The sequence below is a fragment of the Pinus tabuliformis genome, chromosome 3_1, assembly GCF_031772625.1.
Source record: "Pinus tabuliformis cultivar Carrire ecotype Pingquan chromosome 3_1, CPIR1, whole genome shotgun sequence".
NCBI lineage: Eukaryota > Viridiplantae > Streptophyta > Pinopsida > Pinales > Pinaceae > Pinus > Pinus tabuliformis.
The window spans coordinates 774004932-774029309 of record NC_142301.1 but is presented as its reverse complement, the minus strand read 5'-3'; positions in this window follow the sequence as shown (position 1 = coordinate 774029309).

Here is a 24378-nt window from a genome sequence, read left to right as displayed (position 1 = left end):
AAGAGCAGACCCTTACATTGCTTGGCACTTTATTTGGGGCGAAAATAGGGCTGCGTATCCAAACACTAATTCCACCACCTTCCCTTCCTACCGCGCCATCAAAGTCCATGCTCCATAGGCATGTTTCATCATCATCCAAATGCTAAAATTCCTTTTCTTTTCCTTGTTGTCCATCAATATGTTGCTGCTATTGGACTATTGATTGCTCGGCTGTACCATCAAGTCTTTGCTTTTCTTGTTTTAAGACTTCTATGAAATTTTCAGTAATCTCGGGGATGTTTTCTACTTCAACTATTTGGCTATTTACATCATTAAAACTATCTGAATACAAAACAAATGATTCTAGATCAGTATGTACATAGTTGATCGGATGATTTACCGGTTTCTCCTTGCTAGTGATCATGTACTTCATTTTCTGTTCCCGGTATAGTTTCCTCATCTGACCGAACATGGGAATGGTAGCATAGGAGAAATCAAGTTGCATTGTCCCTTTAATCTTTTCTCCCCAAGATCTGGAAAGGAGCATGCCAAATCTAGGAGGTATATCCGCCACCACCACATCCATCAAAACATTTTTAGCCGGAATCTGATCCAAACTGACCACCAAATCCTTGATGAGACCAATGCACCTTACTCTACCGGAATCGAAAGAGTAAAGGTCATGGTATTTTCTAGTGATATCCAATCCCAATTTCTCCATGATGGCTTTAGGCATGAGATTATGAGAGGCTTCGGAATCAAACATAGCATTATGCAAAACAAAGTCATGCACCCTGAGACTGATATAGAAAGGAGCGACATCACTATCTTGGGACTGACCTTCCAATGCTGGCCCAAAGATCAGCTCAAGAGTGTCATCTTCCACATTTACCATGTCGGATGATGGATCTAAACTCAAAATTTTAGACACCTGACCTTTATAATTGCTCTTCTTCATCAACTCAGTTAAAGGAATGGATATTTTCAACTTAGCAATTTCATTTTCTAAGTTAAAAACTGAAACTTTGTCTATCTCTTTCACTGGAACATCCTTCTTTTCTGCTTTCTCCTTTGACACATTTGGCTGATTGGGTCTTTCATTTGCTGATGTCGTTTTGCTGGTACTAGGATCGGCTATCTCTTTTCCCTTTCTCTGCACATTGGGGGGATCATTCTTTGATGCAGCTGCCTCCTTCCTTTTCTGAATTGGATTTACAGGCACATCTCTATTTTGAAGTGAATATTGCCGCTGCTGAGCCGAAAAAGAATTCTTGTATCCTCTTTGGTATTCATCGGACTCCTCCTCAAGAACTGTCTCATTTGCCAAAATGAAATTTTCATCCTTTCGATCAGCTGAATTCTCAAAGTAATCCTCATCTTCCGTGATAAAAATGGGCATGTCATTGGGGGTGAAGAAATGATTCTCTTCTCCAATCACATTCTCCTCTTCTTCTAACTCCGGACCATGTACAAAATTTTGCTGTAGAGGTGTCTGCATTTGCTGATGGGCTGTCTGATCTTGGGCTCACTGCTCTCTTTGTTTGATCCTATATTGTGGCTACTGCTGGCCACGGAAGTTAGGATTTCTGACTTGTGGTTCAGACTTGTCAAGTTTCATCCTTTCAAGCATCTGTTCCACCTTTCGAAGCACTTGATCTGACGAGGAAGAATCTTCTTTTATTGTGACTTTCTTTTCAGCCTTTGCTCTGGCTCTCTTGGCAAGCAAATTTTCTTCAACGCTAACCGCAATATTCTGCATGTCCTCCAAAGTAGCCAGATCTCTCTCTCTCTTAATTGATAAGCCATATCAGTATCAAAACTGTCTGGAAACTTAATCAAGGCTAGCCCCATGGGTGGCTTTATATGATCAGGGATTGCATTGTAAACTGAATTGAATCTAATACAATAATCTTGAATGGACTCACCAACATTCCGCTTGATGTGCTCATATTCGGAAAGGATCTGAAGTGGATTCTTCTTCACTTCCCAGTGGTCTAAGAATTGTCTGTGTAGATTGGCCAATGTAGTGATGCTTGCAGCCGGCAAGGCCCTGAACCATTTCCTCACTTCACCACCAAATGTTTGTACAAACAGTCTCATGGTGACATTCTCTGCATCAATCTCAGGGAGATCAAAGAAATCCATCATTCTATCCACATGTTGTTGAGCTGTAATGCCTTGAGGAGTGCCATCAAACAAAGGAATTTTGCTTCGATAATCGGCAGGCATATCATCCAAAATTTGTGGCAGTACAAGAGGTGCAAAATGAGCAGCCATTGCTCTTGGTGGATTTGCAATCGGTCTTGGGGATGTTGGGGGAGAGGGTGGAGGTGATGTATGGGGAGTATGAGGAGGTGTATGCAGAGGTGAGGCAACCTTGGATGTTTTAAGAGTAGAAGGGGTAGATAGAGGTGACTCTTCTGCAGATTTTGGATCAAAAACAATAGGTTGCACGGGAATGGTAGGAATTAAAGGGGGTTTGGTGGGAATTCTTGAACTAGATGCAATTGTAGATGACCCAAGGGTTGCGGAAGCAGTCTCTAAGAAATCAGCAATATTAGAAGCCACAATTGTAGTTTGGAGCTGATTCAAGATATAATCATCAATGGATCTATTGCCCCTTTCAGTTTCAATATTTCTAACAAACTCAGGATTTAAGGCAGTTGAAGCAACAACGCTTTCAGATTTGGCTTCGAACAAGGACAATTCAAACTGCTCATCAAACTCAAGATCGTCAAGATACTCAAAACTAATGGGACACGATTGAGCTCTGAACAAGGGAATGATAGAACTTCCTTGGTGAAGTATTCTTGGAATAAGATTGGGATTCTCGTAGACAGGAGGGGGATCAGGATCTGGATTTGCTCTGGTATGTCTTTTGGAAGCCAGTGAGCTAATATTTTCAAGAGATCAAATGGACATTAACAACTTGTTTAGCCTATCAAATCCTAAACTTATCATCCAAAAGGTTAGAATTATCAGATGTACTGGGGTGATCAAAAAGTTAGATATTTCCGTTTATAAGACTAGACCGGAGATTGACTGAAGTAGCGTTTATCTACTTGCGCTAATGCAAAGCAAAATCGTTTCGAAGGTTACCTGGCTAATCTTTAGGCTCTGTCTGTAGCTTACAAAACGAAGAACACTAAAAAACAAACAATTTATGTCCCCAGTGGAGTCGCCAGTATGTTAGTGCCTAGATTTACCTCAGGTTGAAAAGGTAGGATCCAGGGCCAACATCAAACCATGCTCAGCCTCATAGCTAGCCCTACGAGGACAGGAGAGGGCTCTCTCCGGGTCAATCTTAGCAAAAGATAATAAATAGGGGCTTGAGATGACTAAAATATCTTCTGATCTTAGGCTAGGTATAAATGTAAGAGGTTTTGATTTGATAAAATGGAGTTTTGTTGGATCAGATGGAAAGACGGTTTTGGGTGCGGGGATTGAGGCTCAGTCCTGTAGAGATCTCAATGGGGCAAGGTAGGCAATTGTTTTTGGCACTTAAAATCGAAGGAGATGGAAGGAATAGATAGGTGAGGAGTTGAAGAGGGAAATAGCAATCATGGATCCTCCCCAAACAGCAAAAAACATCAAACAACTAAAGCAAACTTCAAGTAGAGCACTGATATCAATGGATTCTACTTATACTCCTGTTTGTTTGGTTCAGAAGAAATTAGATAGATAATGGCATACAAATCACATAAACAAATTCACAATTAAAAAGAGAAACATTGTACCAAGACAAATTTCCACATGGATCCCAAAGAGTGCTGCAAATCCTGATCTCAAATTCCTTAGCCCAAATGCTGAAAAATATGTACAATGAAGCCCAAGGCTTTCTCAAGAGTCCAACCATGCTAATGAGTGAAAAAAAAAATAATATAGACAACCATAGCTCATCCTAACCTCTAGGGGTCGAGCTCACATGTTTAGAGGTTGTTTCAACTAATTCTAAGCTGAGAACTAGAAATTAGGCAACATAACAGCATGCCTCTAAAAACAAGGGAACTGATTCATTTAGTTTCAAACAACCTTTAAACTGATGAATCAACTTCTACAAGTGGAAATTTACCATATTTACATCATAATCCATCATTTTTCATCAAATTACATCACAAATTTTCCATTAGGGAAGTCAAAAGGTCAAACTAGGCAAAACTAGGCGGAAAACAGAGCAAAACTAGGTCAAACTGGCAATTTTTCCTCTATGCGCCGCGCCTGTTTGGACCCACTTTTGGAGGCCTTCCCGGTGTCTAAATGAGCTCCAGGTGTGCTTGTTGGAAAGGTATGTCCGTTTACTTTCCAACCCAAGTGGAATTTTTCAATTTGGCCTCCATTTGCCACTCTAAAAGTCCATTCTCCCAACACTGCTTTCTGTGTGTCAAAATAGGGGCAGTGAGGTCATTTTTTGAGTGTTTTTTGACCTTTTGAGGACTCAAAACCTGCCAAAATTTTTTGGCCATAGGTAGGTAGATGTAATTTTTCATGAAAAATCCAAAAGTGCAAATTTTTTGTGCTTTGGAGCCTCCTAGCAAAAGCGAGCGCCACGTGGCGCGGCGCATAGGGAAGGAAAACCCTGTTTTTTGTGCCCAAAATTTACAAAATGCAAAAATTGCTCCAAATTTCTTGAAATTTGGGCTGAGTTTTCTCTATCAAGTGCTGTGATGGGCCAAGGAAGCCTCAGCCAAAATCTGAAATCCTTCACCCTCTTCTTGCCTCCTCGATGCTCTTGTCATCTTTGCCTTCAAACTCCTGATTCTCGCTTTGCACACCAAATTCCGGGACAAGTAATGATATGAAAAGTTTCGGAGCATATTATTTTCATTTATTGCCTTCTCTAGCTTCCTCTCCAAGTGGACATTGGCTCTTTCAAGCCATGACTCTCTATCTGCATTAATCTCCTGCTCAAGTGAAGTGAACTCCACCATCCTCCTTTGGGCAGCTTGGCGATTCTCCTGAATGTTTTTCAACTCCATAACCGCCTGCTGTTCCTCAAGTTGCTTGTTTCTCTACTCCAAATACTCTATTGTCCATTGGGCTCTATCCAAGTTGACAGACAAGGCATCAATGTCCGCCTGCTGCTCTTTAATGATCTCTCTCAGGTTTTCACTTTGTGGGCGCATTTCAGTGTCATCACCCTCAATGAGGATGAAGTCAGTCTCTCGCTCACCTGATGGTCCTTCCTCCCGTAGAGGCCTCTTGCCTCAGCCCTGAACCTGTACCTATGCTGCTGATGACGACAATGAGACCCCTTCCACCCCAGGTGGAGATAGTACTCGTCGGGCTGCTGCAAACAATCCTCTCTTGCCTCTCTGATAGGTGACATATGTCGGCACACTAGTAGTCTTCGCCTCCTAACCTCCATACTGATGTGAAGGTTCACCCGCATCATGGACAACCTCCTGATGAGCTGCTGAAGCTGCGAAGAACTCATGGGAGATGAATTCTCCCCATGTAATACCGTGCAAGCCAAGCTGATGTACAACAATGATCTTGATGAGCGCATAGTGGTAAACGCTGTTGTACTGCTATTCAGGAGTCTTCATATGTACAAGAGTAGTCATCCTCTCTATGTTTCGGCACATGAAATAAGGAATGTTCATCATCCATACCCGGGTAAAATGCATCAGCAGCCTAATGTGGTAAGCATACAAACGGGAGAAACGACCCTCACAGCTGAAATACTTCATGATCAATTTCATTAAAGGAGCATATTCATCCTTGAGGTACCGAAAAGGAAACACTCTCTTGAGCTGCCTCAAAAAGCCGAGTTTTATGTAAGGTTCATAGTGCTACCGGTCAATTTTCTGCCTCTTGTTCCATGGTTCTCCAATGTTTGGTATGCCGGTTGCTAATGAAATGGTTTTTGGTGTTAATGTGAAAGTGACACTAGCAAGGGTGGTTTGATCACCATGCAAATGCAACACAAATAAGCAGGCCAACTCATGATGAAACTGAATAGTAGCAACCTTCTCACAAAATCCATAACATGACTGATGCTGAAAACAAAAGATGGCAAGCAGGCAGGCCTGTAACTCAACAAGAGTGGTTGGTTCCTCTCTTATATGTTTGCCACCTCTATGAGGCCTCCTAGGTGCATGTGCGTCTGTTGGTGAGTCACTATGGGTTTCCTCCTCATACTCATATGAAGAAGCAGATGCCATAGATGCTGATAGATCGATTGCCTTGGAGAAATAGGTGCTACTGAGTCAAAATGTTTTTGGACTGCCTTTGAAGATTGTTTGATTTTTGCCACCAAAGGGGAAAAACAGTGAAATGAGGGACTACAAGGGGAGGGAAAAATAGTGGGAATTTAGGGAGAGATTTAGAAATTTGTTGGTATGGGTTTAGAGTTAGGGAGTTTGGGATTTGGGTTTTAGGAAATAGGAATAGGGGTATATGATTAGTGAATCAGGGGTATGTAACTTGGGGAATAAGGGAAGCAAGGGGAGTGAAAAAGAGTGGGAGTTGAGTGACTGTTGGGATAAATTTATTTAGGGAAATGTGGGATGTTTGGGAGATTTTTTGTATGGGGTTAGGGTTTGGGGATTTTGCAATTAGGATTTTGGAAAAAAGGGAACTTGAAATAGGGGATTAGAGATTTTAGGGGGTAGGGGAACTTAGGGAACAATGAAATCAAGGGAACAAAGGGATAAGGGAGTGATGGAGGGATGATGTACTTGGTAGCAAAATGATTAATCAAACCCTAGCAGCAATCTCCTTTGACAGTTTTGAGGAGATGGGGTTTGTTTTTTCTTTACCCATTCATCATACAATAAACACCATCACACAATCATCAAACTTGGATGCAACACAGTGATGGAGGCTATACCTGGTAAATCCGAGCGAGTTTTGGCTATTTGGGAGAGTTCTGGAAATTTTCGGGCTCTTTAACTGTATGCGCCACGCAGCATGCCCAATGCATCGCGCCTCACCAATGCGCCGCGCCCGTGTTAAAATGAACTGAGTGCTAAAGCCCAGTGCGCCGTGCCTCCTGCCCAGTGCACCGTGCCGACAATCTTACAACAAATTTCGCCCAATTTCTCACTTGCTCACCAAATTTGCTCTATCTTGCGTCTCTTTTGCAAATGGACTTTTCAAATGAAGAAATAGCTTATAAACCAAGAGGTTTTAAATTTTTGGCTCATGAAACCCACTTTCATAATGTTTTGGATTTGACTTTCATAATGTTTTGCAAATGGACTTTTCAAATGAAGAAATAGCTTATAAACAAAGAGGTTTTAAATTTTTGGCTCATGAAACCCACTTTCATTGAACTTTTTCACTGCTTTTTTCACTTTGTGATGAATTTAATGACCTGAGCTTGCTTGTTTCTGCAGGTGTTGGAGCTTCTGGGCTAAGGAAAGAAACCAGGGTGCAGATGAAGGAATTTACAATGAGGAAAACAAAATTTTCATGATTTTGTACAATAAAAGCTAAAAATGCTATGGTTTTCCTCAAAACAGAGTTTTGAGGAAAGACATATCTCGAACACTTGATGATGAAATTTATTTGATGTTTAAAACCTCCTCATGGCCTGCTGGTTGTTATTAGACACTTTGACACATCTTTTGACGAAACCCTAATGAAACCCTAGACCTAATTGACGATGAAACCCTAAAGACAACCTTTGCAATCTTGATGACAAAAAGAAGACTGTATATGGTTTTTGATGAACAGACATGAACCAGCAGGTAGATAACATGAGGGATACTCTAGGAATGCCACTATCGTCAGATGATCTATGCGCCTAATGGAATGCAAATGACTGGGCGGGACACCTAATATAAAATGCAACAAGAGGATTTGATCTCCGACGGAGGGATGAAAATACTGACTCTAACAGAAGCTTCATCTCGAAATGAAACCAAAGAAATTCAACAACAAAGGAAAAGAAAAGACAATTGTTATCATTCAAGAGGATTTGGGATCCGATTCGGGTGATGAAACTAAAATTATATCCATGGGTATAAAAGGAAAAGAATCCATTTCTAGCACTAGTATATCAAATTTTCACACTAGCACTCCAAATGAAGAAACAAGGATTGAATTATTTCATGTGAGGGTAATCTCAAAACATACAAAAATCGACACACTTTTTGATAGTGGGTCTCAAGCTAATTTGATATCTGATGACTTAGTCAAGAAACTTAATCTTGAAACCATTTTACATCCTAGGTTATATCCATTGGGTTGGATATGCAAGGACACAAACTTATAGGTTACAAGAAAATGTATTCTTCGGTTTGCAATCACAACAAACTTCATTGACGAAGTTGAATTATATGTTGTACCGCTTGATATATCAGGAATTGTTTTGGGTAGTCCTTACCTTTATGATAGAAAATAAATCTTCTATCGTCATGAAAACATTTACCACTTGTTTAAGGATGGTGTGGAGTATATTGTGCAAGCTCATCGCAAGAAACTAAATATTTCATTAGTTAATGCAGGGAAAATGAAAAGACTAGTGAATTAAAGCAAGAATTTAGTGCTTATTATGATCAAACCCAATGTTGATATTGATTATGAAGCGTTTGATGGTTGTAATTCAAAATTGAAAACTGATTTGGTTGATGTAGTTAACCATGATGATGAGGTGTTTCAGAAAGTAAAAGGATTTCCTTCCAAGAGGAGAATCCAACATGAAATACCATTGCAACAAAAGTGTCTTCTTCCTAACATTGACATGCATAAGATGTTAAGAAGGAAAAGTGTAGAAATAACAAAGCAAATCCAAGGATTGTTGAACAAAAGGATCATCCAACCATCTCCTTCAGCATGTGGTTCACCCCTTGTTTTGATGCCCAAGAAGAATGGTAAGGATTTCATTGAATGGGATTCAAGAAGTGGTTTTCATCAAAGTAGAGTTGTCGAAGGAGACATATGGAAGACGACATTAAAAACCAAGCAAGGTTTGAATGGCTTGTTACACTTTTTGGTCTTTTCCATGCTCCTATTACTTTCATGCATATGAAGCAAGATGTATTGCAGCCATTTCTAGACATGATAGTCTACTTGGATGACATTTTCATTTTAAGAAAATTTCATTATGAACTTGTCATGTATGAGAAATAAATACTTAATGTCTTATGTCAAGAACATTTTTTATTGAAGATATATGTTGGATAAAACTTCTTTCATGTACTTGGGCCATGATATTGGAGAAGATGAGTTGAAGTTAGACTTCTCCAAGATTGATGCCATTATGGATTGGTCAATGCTCAAGAGAGTCATTTGGATAGGAAGATTTTTGGGAGCAACCCAATATTGGAGGAAATTCATTGCTAATTTTTCTCTTATAGTCGCTCCTTTGCATGTGTTGAAAAGTGTGAAAAAGGTTTTTCAGTGTGGAGGCAAACAACAAAAGGCCTTTGATGCATTGAAGGAAAATATCAGTACAACTCTAGTACTTGCACTTCCAGACTTGAGACAATCATTTGAGATTCAAATTGATGCTAGTGACTACGTTATGGGTGCAGTTCTCTTGCAACATGGTAAGCCTATCTGCTTTCATTCGGAAACTTTTAATGGTGCAGTGATTAACTATCCTACATATGACAAGGAATTGTATGCATTAGTGCAAAGTATGAAAAAATGGAAGCACTACTTGATGGGTAAGGAAACCATCATTCACACTAATCATCAACCTTTGCAATACTTTCAATCTCAATCAAAGTTGCAGCAATCAAGGCACTTCCAATTGATGGGTTTTATTCAACAATTCCACTTGGTAATCAGGTATAAGAAAGGTATCTACAATAAAGTTGCTGATATGCTTTCTAGGCCTATTATTAGTGCAACTACTTTACTCAAGCATAATTATGTTTTACATGAAAGTTATATTGAGTGATATACATTAGATAATAAATTTCAAAATGTTTATGCAAGCTTGAGTCAAGGTAACCAAGTAGATGAATTGGATTATTATTTGCATGATAACGTGTTGTACCATCGTGGCAAGCTTTGTATTCCACAGGGAGAAAGAGTTAACATCATAAGATAGGCACATACTTCTCTTATTGCTGGTCATTTCGGTGTAAGTAAGACGATGGCACATCTATAGAGGTATTGTTATTGGCCTCGTATATTTGAAAGTGTGTCTCATTTTATTAAAGGATGTTCATTATGTGTAATCAGTAAGCCTAGCAATAGGAAGTTAGGATTGTACACACCACTTCCGGTTCCTTCACGACCGTGGGAGAGTGTTTCTATGGATTTTGTAGGAGGTCTTCCATTGTCAAAAAGAGGTCATGATTATTTGTATGTAGTTGTGGATAGGTTAAGCAAAATGTGTATTTTGATGCCATGTAAAAATCAAGTTACAATTGAACAAACTGCTCAGATATTCTTTTAGAATGTTTGGGTGCATTTTAGATTGCCCACATCCATTGTTAGTGATCGAGATTCTCGGTTTGTTGGGAATTTTTGGTCAAGATTGTGGGGATTCATGGACACCAAATTGAAAAAGAGTATAGCTTTTCATCCACAAACAAATGGTCAAATAGAAGTGGTGAACATAACAGTGATATATCGTCTTCATGGGTATTGCAGCAAGCATCCTAAGTTGTGGGATGAACATTTGCACTATATTCAACATGCTTACAACCGAGCCAAGAACTCTTCAAATCAAACTTCACCATTTGTGGCATGCTTGGGATACATGCCTAAATATCCTTTGGATTTTATTTTTGGCAAAGATGTTGCTATTGAAGGTCATAGCGACATAGACAAAGGAAGAAAGTTCATTGAAAAATCCAATTAGTACACCAAAAGGTTCAAGAATAGCTTGAGAAAAGCCAAGGCAAGTACAAAGCAAGGAACAACAAGAATCGTCAAGATCACAAGTTCCAAGTTGGTGATGAAGTTTGGCTTCAGATTAACAAAGAGATGCTCCAAGGAGAAGGTAAGAAGATAAAACTAATTAGATATGGTCCATTCAAAATTTTGGAAAAGATTGATAACAATGCCTTCAGGTTGGATTTGCCTTCATACATGTAAATTTATGTTGTTGTTAATGTTGATAATTTAAGGTTGTATAAGCCTCCTTTGATTGAAGATCAAGGAGAGAATATTCAAATTCCATTGATTGAAGACTTTTCTCCAGAATTCCTTGATGAGCATCAGCAAGACACTATACTTGACAAAAGAACAAGGATATCAAAAAGGGGAAGTGTCGATTATCTTTGAGTGGGGCTCAAGGGTACAAATCCTTTAAAATCCAAATAGATAGAGGTTGGAAAGGTGAGGGAACTGTACCCTCACCTGCTGGACAATTGAAAGTGATCTTTTGGAGTCCAAAAGGCTTCCAGTCGGGAGGAGTGATCAGGTGCTCAAAATTAGGAATAAAATTCAAAGTGGCAGAATCTCAATAAACTTAGCTTCAGATGAAAGTGCTCATCATCCTGATTCCAACGGTGTGAATGGCACTCGAATCCAAGATCATATGAATAAGTTAGAGCAAGTCAAAGTTCAGGTTTTACTTGGACAAATGGCAGGTGAAGATGACGTGGCAAGAGTCTTCAGCGAATGGGGAAGCGCCAAGTGGCTGACTGCCGTTGGCCCTGCATTTTGTAGATCGCAGAAGGAAGAGGTCCTCAGCACTACCGGGTTGCGATTTGTGATATCGCAATCACAGATCGGAGGCGGGTCGGCAGTAAAGAATCAGCCCTAGAGCGAAGTTGGAGTGCGACATGATAAATAACAATCACACATCACATGGATCAAGTACATTTACAAAATCAGCCCCGACAGAGTCAAGTTGCAATTGCAATATCGCAATCGCATATCGCATAACACAGTGGCCCATTATGGAGAATCACCCCTGCTCCGGTCGATTGTGATTTGTGATGGAACAATCAGCGCCGATAGTTTATGGTTGCCACGTGTCCTTCTAATGGTCAACTAAAATATTGGTTGGCAAGATAGGTCGGAGGCCAAGCTCGATCTCGCAACCTCCCATTTCATAGTTCCAAGGCCTACCATTGTGCGTGCATGATGGTTCTTAACTATGAATATAAGTGGGTTTGTATTATTATTGAACTGACCACCATCTTGGGGGAAAAACCGCCAGCGTAACCGCTGGTGGCCCTCCCATGTGACCACCTCGTGTGCAGCCCGCAGTAGTTATGTTGCTGCCACCTTACCGCCACAAGCCGGAACCGTCGCCTTAATCGCTAGACCTAATCACCTTGCATATGACCACTTGGCCTTAACCACGAGATAGACGAGTTCGTTGGCGGGACCACTAATTTCAGTGAAACTGCCAGAATTAACTCCAGATAATGAATTTAACTTGCAGTTAGCTAGATTTGGAGGAGGAAATTGTGGAACGACTCACAAAAGTCATAACTAAGGAATTTTTCGACCAAATGAGGAGCAGAAAGAGGCTAGGGTACCATTTTTTAGTATTCTGGGCTCATTGGAGCAGGTTTCAGAAGAACCAGAGCATTGTAAACACATAATGTTACACTTTTGAGCATAATAGAGAGGCTCAAGCGATTGGAAGATGGACAAAGGAGACGTAACCCAAGAGGGGTGATGTTATGCAACCAGCTCACAAAATAGAAGAAAATATAGATCAACGCCTTCAAAATCAGCCTCTTCGAGGGGGCAACCTCCTTTACATTACACAAATGAACAATTCTTGGATGATATAAATGACAATACCTCATTTCTATATATAGGAGTCTAAGTGGTCCCAATATAATCAGAGCCTACATAACAATAATATTGTAGAGCACAACAATAACAATAGTGGGCTTCTATGGGGCACAATAATAACAACATGGGGACTACATGGGCAAAACAATACAATAAGGGGGTTGCACTAATAACAATAAGGGGCTACACTAGTAGTATAGGGACCTAACATGCCCCTCTCCTTCAAAAAGTGTTTTCCTCAACGCTTGAGTAGTTTTGGATGATTCTGTATAAAATTCTTGTCCTCCCATGTGAAATATTCAGCGGGTAATTTCTTCCACTTGATAAGATACTCTGAAATTGATCGATTTTGTAGCTGTCCAGTTTTGGTTTCCGTGACTACTTCAGCTTCCAATATGATTTTTCCTTCCTTTTCAAGTTCCGACAATATTGTTTGAACTGGGAGCTTGTCACCTATAACCTTCTTTAAGCATGAAACATGGAGAGCTGGGGGCACTCGGGAAGATGCAGGAAGCTCCAATCTGTATGCCATAGTACCAATATTTTGCAACACCTTGTAAGGACCATAGTACTTTGGTGATAATTTATTATCCTTCTTATCTTGCTTGGGGAAAATTTGTTTGTATGTTTGTAGCCATAGAAATACCCAATCGCCTACATCAAAACTTCTTTCGCTGCGATGTTGATCTACCTATTTTTTCATTCTATTCTGTGCCAAAGTGAGGTTATCCTTTAAGAGTTGGAGAACTTGTTGTTGTTGAGGGTCTACCTTAACACCTTCATGAGATACAATATGACCCAAATATTCCACCTCTTGTACTCTAAAGAAACATTTGGAGGTTTTTTCATATAATTGTTTCTCTTCCAATAGTCTGAGCACTTTATCAACATGTTGAACATGATCCTTCCAAGACTTGTTGTAGATTAGTATATCATCAAAAAATACTAACACAAATTTTCTAAGGAAGGGTTTGAAAATGGAATTCATCAAACCTTGAAATGTAGAAGGCACATTGGTAAGGCCAAAAGGAATGACCAAAAATTCATAATGACCCTCATGAGTTCTAAATGTTGTTTTCAGAATGTCTTCAATCTTCATTCTGATTTGATGATATCCTGCATGAAGTTCCAACTTGCTGAAGTAAATTTCTCCATGAAATTCATCCAATAATTCATTAATGAGAGGAATGGGAAATTTATCTTTAATAGTGAGCTTTTTAAGCTCCCTATAATCCAGACACATGCACCATGATCCATCCTTATTGTGCACCAATACTACTACAGAAAAGAAAGAACTTTGACTAGGTTGAATTATACCAACCTCTAACATTTCTACAACCATACGTTCAATTTCACTCTTTGTGCAAAGGGATATCTATAAGGCCTGATGTTTGGAGGAACACTTCCTGGAATCAAATAAATAACATGATCATGATCATGAATAGGTGGGAGGCCTTTGGGAGTCTCCAATACCTTGAAATGATTGTCCAAGGCTTTTTGGAGATCTGGAGAAATAGATGATTTTGACGTGGGAACCTCTAGCGAACATAATTGTGAAATTACGCCACATTTTTCTTTCTTTAGAAGATTTGTCATGTTGTTAGAGCTGATTATCTTTCCCAATTTCGCTGGGATACCCCTTAATTCAACTTCCTTTCCTTCTGGAAAAAAATTCAAGAAAAATTATTGAAAATTAAAAGTTATCGTACCCAAAGATTGTAGCCATTGGACTCCTAGTACAACATCAACACCACCCATTGGAATGGAAAGTATTGGACTATTCAACACATATTCTCCCATGGATAAGTTCATATTATGGCACTTTCCAGAGCAATTTATGGTTCTTCCATTTGCAACCATCACTTGACACTCTGGTGCTGGATATAGGAAGCAATTCAATTCCTTTGCTATATTACAATGAATAAAATTATGGGTACTTCTTGAATCAATCAACACTATTACCTTTTTCTTCTTGATAGTTTAAGGAGTGGTTATTCTAGCCAATGCATTACAAGATATGGTCGGATTCATTTCTTCTTTCTCCAGGCTTTGTTCCTGGTGTGTGTATTTTTCTTTTGATGTTTCTAGTTCCTTTCCTTCTTCCTCTTCACAATCTATGTAAAATAATTTCTTCTTAGCACACTTATGACCTCTAGTGTATGTGTTATCACAACTGTAACAAAGCCATTTTTTTATTTTTTCCTCCAATTTTTGTGGTGTCAACCTTGTAGGTTGTGGAAGGCTAGGGGCAACAACATTCTATCTTTATAGTTGTGATTTGTAGGCTTTCTTGTTGCCATAATTTTGCTGTCAATTTTTCTTGCCAACCTGAATTCCTTCTCTAATGAATCAGGTTCCCAAATATGAACCTCATGTTGGATGTTATCATTTAATGTCCCTATGAACAGATCAATCCTATGCTCCTCTGTAATATCTTTTACCCTTATATTCAATTTTTGGAAGTCCTCAATGTGCTCCACCATTGAACCTTTTTGTCTTAGATTTATCAATTGGCTAAAAAAAATGTTGCTTTTTGTATCCTCATAATGTGCTATCATTTCTTCCGTAAAAATTTCCCAAGTGACAATTTGTTTATGAGAGCAAAGCCATCGATACCATACAAACTGATTGGGTTCCAAATATAAAGTTGCAATGCGTACCTTTTGTGTGTTGTGCACATTATGGAGATCAAAATATTGCTCCATCTGTACTATCCATGTTATGGGATCCTTTCCTTCAAACTTCCTCATATCGATCTTTGGAACGTGGTGGGTATTTATTCCAACGTTAGATTCTATGAAATCATGATTAACATTTCTTTTGTTCTGATCATGAGTTTTCTCTACTACCTTTTCGCCATTAGGAAGTCTTTCTTATAGCAATTTTTTCAAACCTTCCTTCAAACCTTCCATGTCTTTCTTCAAATCTTCAATGTTGTCATTCTTCGAATCATGATTAACATTTCTTTTTTGTTCATTATGTGTTTTCTCTACTACCTTTTCGTCATTAGGAAACCTTCCTTGTAGTAACCTTGTGAAACCTTCCTTCCAACCTTCCATGTCTTTCTTCCAATCTTCAGTGTTGTCTTTCATACCATCCATCTTATCTTCCACGCCTTTCTTTAAACCATCCATCTTAACTTCTATTACTTTTCATGAGAGTGAAATTTGTTGCACTTGGTTTCATAATTTTGATATATCATGTTGCATTTCTTCCTCTTCTTCATGAGTCATGCTAGCGTTTCTAGGTTGCTTACTAGGTGTTTCCATTTTCTTTATTTGGGGTATCAATTAATGATAATTATGCTTCACTATGCCCTTTGAATTCCTTCAAGTAATTTTTCAAGCCAAACTTATACAAAATTTTAAAAAAACTACACACCTTTTTTCACTTTGTAGGAGCTCGATATTGAATCTGATGTATCTCTGAAATTTAGGATCTCCATGGTCTGAAATTGCGAACTGTGGTAGCCCTCTGAGTCCTATTTCCAATGCCACCAGTCTAATCAAAATTGAATTCTCTAAGAAAGCGTTATGCCCAATTTCCCAAGATGACCTGATTATACACTTTTTTAGTAGAGCGAACTTGTACGAAGTGCCATGTGTCACTGTTTCAACTTTCAGACCTAAAAACGATGCACAGAAAAATAAACTCTGTCCTCTTTCTGCAACTTCTTACAAAATTTCAATTTGATACTTAGAGAGAATGTTATGATAATTTTCCCAAGGTCACTTGTTTGGGATGTAATTCGGGAGCCTGCAAAAACCCTAACTTCCTTAGATCATATCTCCGAAAATATAGCGAGATAAGATATGAAATGCAGACTCGAGATTCATGAGGATTTCTTCTCAAATTGGTTTTAATTTTAGAGTTTGAACCTTCATAGAAAAGGAATTATTGCGAAAATTCCACGATGACCTATTTGTTATGGAATTCTGTGTTGGGTTGTGTTATATTCTTTCCACAATTAGCCCACGTAGTTAACCGGGGGGTTAGAGGGGGGGCGAAGCCCCCCTTCGTTGTGCCAATTGTGCAGCGGGGGGGGTCATAGGGGGTTTGAGGCGTACTTGTAACCCCACATTATGGGGTCCGGGGCAGCGCCCCAGAAAATTTTGGCTTTGGAACCTATGTTAGGTTGGGCGGACCCACCTATGGTTTTGTGCATGATTTTCGCACATGTTTATTGGACGCGATGGTTTTCGGTCCATGGTATTGGATGCTTCGGCATGTATAAATATGTATTATAACATTGAAAGGAATATAATGAAAAATCAAGCTGGTAGTCTCGGTTTTGGGATCCAGGGGAAAATCTCTGTGTATGTGTTTTATGTGTTATGCTCTCGCATTGTTTATTTTCTGTGTTTTAGAATTTGTATGCAGGTAATTTATGTACGGGGTTAAAACCTACATTCTGGAGCTTGGAAAAACCCTAACTTCCTATGATCATATACTCGAAAATATAGCGAGACAAGATCTGAAATTCCGACCCGAGGTTCGGAGAGATTTCGGCTCAAATGGGTTTTATTTTAGCGTCTAAAACGTCGCAGAAAAAAGTTATAGCGAACATTCCATGATGACCTATTTGGAGCAGTGAAACCCTAGAATCCAAAGCTCTGATACCAAATGTTATGAAACGAGCTCACAAAATAGAAGAAAAGATAGATCAACGCCTTCAAAATCAGCCTCTTCGAGGGGGAAACCTCCTTTACATTACACAAATGAACAATTCTTGGATGATACAAATGACAATACCTCCTTTCTATATATAAGAGTCTAAGTGCTCCCAATATAATCAGAGCCTACCTAACAATAATATTGTAGGGCACAACAATAACAATAGTGGTCTTCTATGGGGCACAGTAATAACAACATGGGGACTACATGGGCACAACAATATAATAAGGGGTTGCACTAATAACAATAAGGGGCTACACTAGTAGTATAGGGACCTAACAGGTGAACTCCTTTATCATGTTCCTATTATAATGTGTTTTTGATGATGTTCTGTACATGTTTATGCTATTGTTCAGTGTCTTATTTATGTTAAATTTCTAATAAAATTAACATAAAAACTCATCATTTCACTTGCAAAAATTCATGAATCCTTAAGCACAATGAAAGCATTTTGTTTCTAATCTGAGGAGGATCTTAGCACAAAAATCTAATATTCTAAATCAGATCAAGGATGAGGCAACAACATCAATGAACAATAAGCTCAATGCATCACTAATGATTGGTATTTGTAGTAACAATAATACCATGAGAAATTTTAATTGGTATCAATTTCTTTAATTGGTACAAAAAAATGCATTGGCAGAGGAGTATTCATTCGGCAACCATAAGTTGTCAAAAACTAGATGAATTTAAAGCAAAGGCATTATATGTTCAGGGGGAGAATATCACATATGTCTAGTTTATATGGAAGCAATAGTTATATGTCTTTGAAGAGAAGTATACCGAGTTGAATGAACATCAGCAACCAGACCCTCGATCATTGACAGTCGATGATTGCATGGGGAAGAAGAAGTATCTTGTAATCCTTTTTCCATTGATGTCAAAGGGGGAGAGAAGCTTATTGGAGAGCATGTTTCGATGGCCCAATAAGAGGAAAGAAATCCATTGGTGGCTCATGCAAGGAGATGTGTGGAAGCAACATGAGGGTTGACCATTAATGTGGAGAAGTGAAAAGGTGTTGTCATCAATGCCAAAGGGGGAGATTGTTGGATAGTTGGCATTATATGTTTGGCTAGTGGAAGTAAGTGTGTTGGCGTTGATTTCAATAGTCATGTTGGGAGATCAAGTTGGGCAGTTAGCATTGCCTGAGAGTTAGCAAGTGTGTTGGAATTGATGTTAACCAGACTAGCATGGATTTATGTGCTAGCATGATGTTAGGCAAGACAACATTGATTTCTAATAGGCTAGTCGTGATGGTAGAAGATGCTAGTATTGATGTACTTGGTGTATCAAGCTCAAGGGGAGTCCCATGGTTGCTGCAGTGCTCTGCAGAGAATTATCATAGTAGAAAGCCTATTGGAGAAGCCATAAAATTATGACTATGGTGGTTGGGAGTCCCATTTTTTGGAAGTTATTATTCCTCAATATATAAACTCATATACTCTTGGAGATAACATAGTTTTTTAGTTCTTGCAAATATGTTTCCAATGGTATGTGGAAGTCTACAAATGGTCTCTTGGATCAGGAGTTATAGTCATTTGAAGTTGGCAGACAAAAAAGTTCATTCACTCAGGACTAGAGTAGTTTCTAGACTAAGGTCGAGACTTAGGTGAGTCGGGCCTAGTGAGAGGTTAGACCGCATAGCAGAGTCAGCAGGAGAACAAGGCTTCGACCCCTGACCCCTGACCTATGTGGGACCAACTTCTAGTCCGGCATGTGGATTAGTCGGGAGAGATGCCGAGTCGGGATCAGTCGGAGGTTGGGTCATTGCAACAAATTTTAGTAGGAGAAAAAACCCTAACTCCAAACCTCGGACCTATGTGGGACCCGATATAAGAAAACAAATGGAAAAATGTGATTTCTTCACGGTGATTTGTTGGTAGAAACATGGCAGATAACATCAACATGATGTGGTAGTACTGAGGACACGTGGCATGAAAATTTGGCAATTTTGGGTGGCCTAATGAGCCAAATACGGGTGACACATGTCACCATACGAAAGGTGCCACATGGCCCAGATGATGTTAGCATGGCATAAGATGATGATGTGGCAAAGCCTCGAAGTTCGAGCCAAAGGGTTGTTTTGTGAAGTTTTTCCTGTATATTTGTTTTTCGACATTGAATCGATAAAATGGGTCCATAGTAGTGGAAAGGGCCTTTTTGGCAAGTTTGGGTTGAGACAAATGCAGATGCATAAGAAAACAATGTGGGTCGACTCCTGACCTACATTGGAAGTTGTTTCCAGCATTAATGGAGGTTGCGGGGAAACGAGGCACAAGGCAGCAAGGACCATGATTGCACATATGCTTTAATGGAGTCAGTGGCGACTGTCGTAGGTAAGAGATAGAGATAGAGAGGACCATGATTTGTAGAAGTAGCAATTTACTACATAAAGACCATGTTTGAGATTTCTTGTACACTACATGGAATCAATTTAAAATATGGCTAGGTGTAGAAGAGCTTATTGATGAAATGATAGCTTGTGGGCACTGTCTGCCATAGTTAGTAGATATGCCAACTAGGTTATTCATCGTAAGTTGGGTAAGCAGGCATGGATGAGTTGGAAACTTTGAATAGAAGATCTCCATATTTGGCAGGTATGCCATATTTGTCCATAGCCATGGTCGTAGTTTGAATAAGCAAGGCTGGAGCAGCTAAGTAAATGTGCATAGTAAGGTTGGTGTCGTTGGAGTAATGCACAAGGGCTTCACTAGGGGAGAAATATCATACCACGTGGGTTCATATTGGGGGATATATATTGAGGAAAAAATGACATAATATATTGAGGGATATATAAGGAGTAAAGGGTTTTTATATTGAAAAATATAAAAAATGGAGCTTAAAGTTAATGAAAAATATAAAGGGGTATAAAAAATGTTAATGAAAAAATGGATACCTAAAATATCTAGTGAAAGTAGGGGTTTTTTAAATTGGGAAGTTGTATTGTGTTCATATTGGTAGGGGGTTAAATAATGTGATTTTTAGAGGGATTTTCCAATATGTAGTCAAATTAAGGGTATTGTTTAATATGTAATGAACACATGTGATATGTTATATGTTCAATGAGTGAATCCCCCGTGGAATAATGGTGACTGCAAATATTACTAAGTCAAGGAAACAACGACCACGAGTGCACATGATGATTTAAAGGAGTCTGTCATGAGCTGAGACAAGCCATCCCTTATCTTGTTTCCGTGCTATGAGGAATTGAATGAAGATCAGAGCCTCGGGGACAAGAGATTTGTTCACAGAAAGAAAAAGAGCCTTGTTGGAGTGCGCAGAAAAACTAAGGATTTATGTCTCAGCATGGGAACGCTTAGGTGCCCATCCTAGTGTTTAATGCAATAACAATGTGTGAGAGAATGGAGCCCATTCTCAGTGGTTAATGAGGCTGCAGTGCCTATGTATCAGACGAAACAATAGGAAGGAGTGTTAAGTGTAGGAGTACACTTGGGTAGTGTTAATGGCAAAATGATGGCTAAGAGAGACAACATCGAACACTATGTTTCAGTGAAACAAAAACCAGGATTATAGTTGAGCAATTTGGGGGAAGCATCATTATTGCAAGTTGTGTGCATAGTTCTATGCTTGAGTGTGTTGTTGAGGAAAGGCCAAGTGTTCCTATGCTGTAGATAGAGGAGGAAAGTGCCTATGCAAAGGAAAAAGGATCAGATTATGCCAGGGATGCTATGTGAGGCCGAGAGAGCCTGTGGAGTAGAAGAGGGTCGAAAGAAGAAGAATGATGCTGCAGAGTGGAGAGAGAGATTTGTGAGAGTTGATATTAGTGAATGTTGTTGAGCATAACAGTTGGCTATTGCAGAGTGATCAGAGGTCATAAAATTCTACATGGGATGAGAGAAGAGGAGAACAAAGGGCTGAAAATAGTCTGAGAGTCGTCCAATAATAATGAGCCGTAAGTTTTATTTTGAGTGTGGGTTGGAGCTTGCATATAGGAAGTTGGTGCTTCCATCTCTAGTGGGTGTCTAAAGAAACCTTGGTGGTCGGTGTCTCCTATAAGTTGGTGCTTGCATGAATCCAAGGAGTTGCAAGTTGGCACTTGCAACAAATCCGTGAAGTTGGTGCTTCACATAGTGCTTCTAGTAAGTTGATCAGGTGTGTGAAAAAAGAGGGAGTTGGTGATTCCTGCTAGTGGGTGCTGGCAAAGAATCAAAGGGAGTTGGTGCTTCCTGCTAGTGGGCGCTATCAAAGAATCAAAGGGAGTTGGTGCTTCCTGTGAGTGGTGGCTCTCAAAAATCTTGATGTAATAAAGTAGGTATGCTTATTTTACATCAATAACAAAAAAACATTTGGTGTTTTTTCTCCCGGAATGATTTCCACGGTAAACCTCCATGTCTCATGTGTTTGCTACTCATGATGTCTATGCTAGTACTGGTTGTGTAACAACCTTCATAAAAATTTCATGTAAAAAAAATATATAAGACCAAGGCCACGGGACATGTATTCCAAGTTGAATGGTGGGAAAAACATCCTAGTGGGTGTTCATTTTAGTTATTATGGCTAAAGGAAATTGGAAAAGGATTTGGAAAGGAAAAGTGACATTAATTGACATTTTATTTATGAAAATATTAGGAGAAAAGCAAGGTGAAAGGTCACATGTTGCATGTGAGGAGTAAATTGAAGGAAAATAATGGAAAATGAAGAAAATAGAGACCTCATTAATAAAAAGGCTTCCAAGGATCAATTTGTAACTTTTTGTCAGTTTAGTTTTGGAGCTCTCTCTCAATTCTCTCTCTCTCTCTCACTCTTGGACACTTAGGGTTTTCTTGGAGCACTCTAACATTAGATCAAGGAAGCAAAGGAAGTACCAAGAAGACAAAGGTAAACAAAGATCAAACAAGGAAGAGAAACATCTAGTATCTACAACGAGATTATTTGCAGGTATCAATTTTCATGTGTGATTTCCTTGCTAGTTTTTGCATGCATGTGAGTATTTGGTTCTCTTGCTATCATTGGCATGGGTTTTGTGAGGTGTGATTGTGTTCTTCAGCCTTGCCTTGCAATTTCTGGATAACGATGGTGTGATGGGTTCTCTTTTATTTGGTTAATCTGGATTGCTCGATGGTTTCAAAACTGAGTGAGGTGGTCTCTAAAAGAAAGAACACAAAGCCTAAGAATCCCTGGACTAGACTAGGATTGTGGTAATGCCAGATTTTGTGTCCTTTGGTGGGCCTAGGAATCCTTGACCGATGAATGAAATGATATACGGTAAAGCCTAGAGGTGTGTGCCCTCGATCAGGCATAGGAATACTTTATTGGTGACTGGCAGGATATATAGTAAATCTTGGAGGGTGGAGTCTTGATTAGGCCTTAGAATCCTTAACCATTGTATGGCGGGATATACGGTAAAGCCTAGAGACTAGGAGATAAGAAAATTCCTCACGGGGTAGGTGGAGAAATCCGGTGGCATCAATGCTTGTTTAGAGCCTACTGATTCGATGGGGATTGTGGTAAAGCCTAAGGAAACCTAGTTTGGTTTGGTTGAGTCCCACATTCATGCTTGGAATATGGCATGGGGGTGATTGGCAGAAAGAAAGATGTGGTTTAGGCAATCTATGGTCGGGTGGTTCTTGGAAGTCCCATACCTGACTGACTTTTGCATTCATTAATACGAGTTCTTTCTCCTTGGTATTTCATGTGTAAATGTACTAGCTTATGAGTATTTCCACACTTATGTGTATTTCCTTGTTATTTTTTTCGGTTATATGTTCGTTATGAGTATGTTTAATGATATACTTAATGTATGACTCTCATTATGTTTTGATTTGCAAATGAATGTACAATGAATATATGACTTAATAGATGATAATGCAACTATTGTGATAAAGAAACAATGTTTCTTTACGAATCTTAGATAAGTATGAGACCCATATGCCCATATTTGTTGTTATGACATGTAGATTGCATATTTGTGACATGTTTGAAGAAATGCTTGTCATGGGTAGTAGGGGTTAAATTGTTTCATAAGAAAATCTTACATATACAAAACAACAAGAAAATAAGTTTCTTATTTTAGGTGGAAAATACTTGATTAAATTTTACATAGAATATGTATGCTTTTGTATTAAAAGATTAAGCTAGAAGTCATTGTATTAAATTTTATTATGCCATTTTAGTAGGGGTTAAATTGTTTCATAAGAAAATCTTACATATACAAAACAACAAGAAAATAAGTTTTTTTATTTTAGGTGGAAAATGCTTTATTAAATTTTACATAGAATATGTATGCTTTTGTATTAAAAGATTAAGGGAGAGGTCATTGTATTAAATTTTACCATGCCATTTGTAGGAATCTAAGGAGGGTGAGTAAGATCTTAGTAATTCTTCCCAATCACTCAAGATAAATTTCATTGACATAACTAATATATTAATTATCAATTTTAATTTAAGACTAATATATTAATTATTACTTTTAATTTTATATTTGTATAGGTTGTGAATGTTTTATATGTTGATTTTGTTTATAATTTTTTTTTTTTTTTAATCAAATTATAATTAATATATTTTTATAACTTTATATATAAATTATCATTCAAAAAATAAAAATAAAAAATTCAATAACACATTTAGAATATATATTTAACATCTTAAAATTATAATTCTAACCATTTCTATGTCATTTAAACAAAACTTATAATATTGAAAGCAAAAACAAAAAACATTTAGATTATGGTGTAAACAAATACACAACATGGTTTTTAGCTTCAGAAGACCGACATATAATTTAAGACAGCGATGGATACTTTCGTTTAACATTTGCGATGGAGTAGGATTCAAATTGATCACGTAATTGTATTGCCGAGAACGAGAAACACAAACGGAAATGTTGTTGCAAATGATGGTGTAAAAGGGCCATTGTTCCTGGACTAAGGAATGTCACTGAAGAATCATGAGAGTGGAGACTCTGGAAAACCTACCGCATGGAGTGATTGTTAAGCTCCCTTTACGTTTTCCCAACTGCGGCCGACAATTACGGAAGTAAACTGCAGTTATTTTCTTCATTTATTGAAACCAACTGCAGTCATTTCCTTCAATTACGGAAAT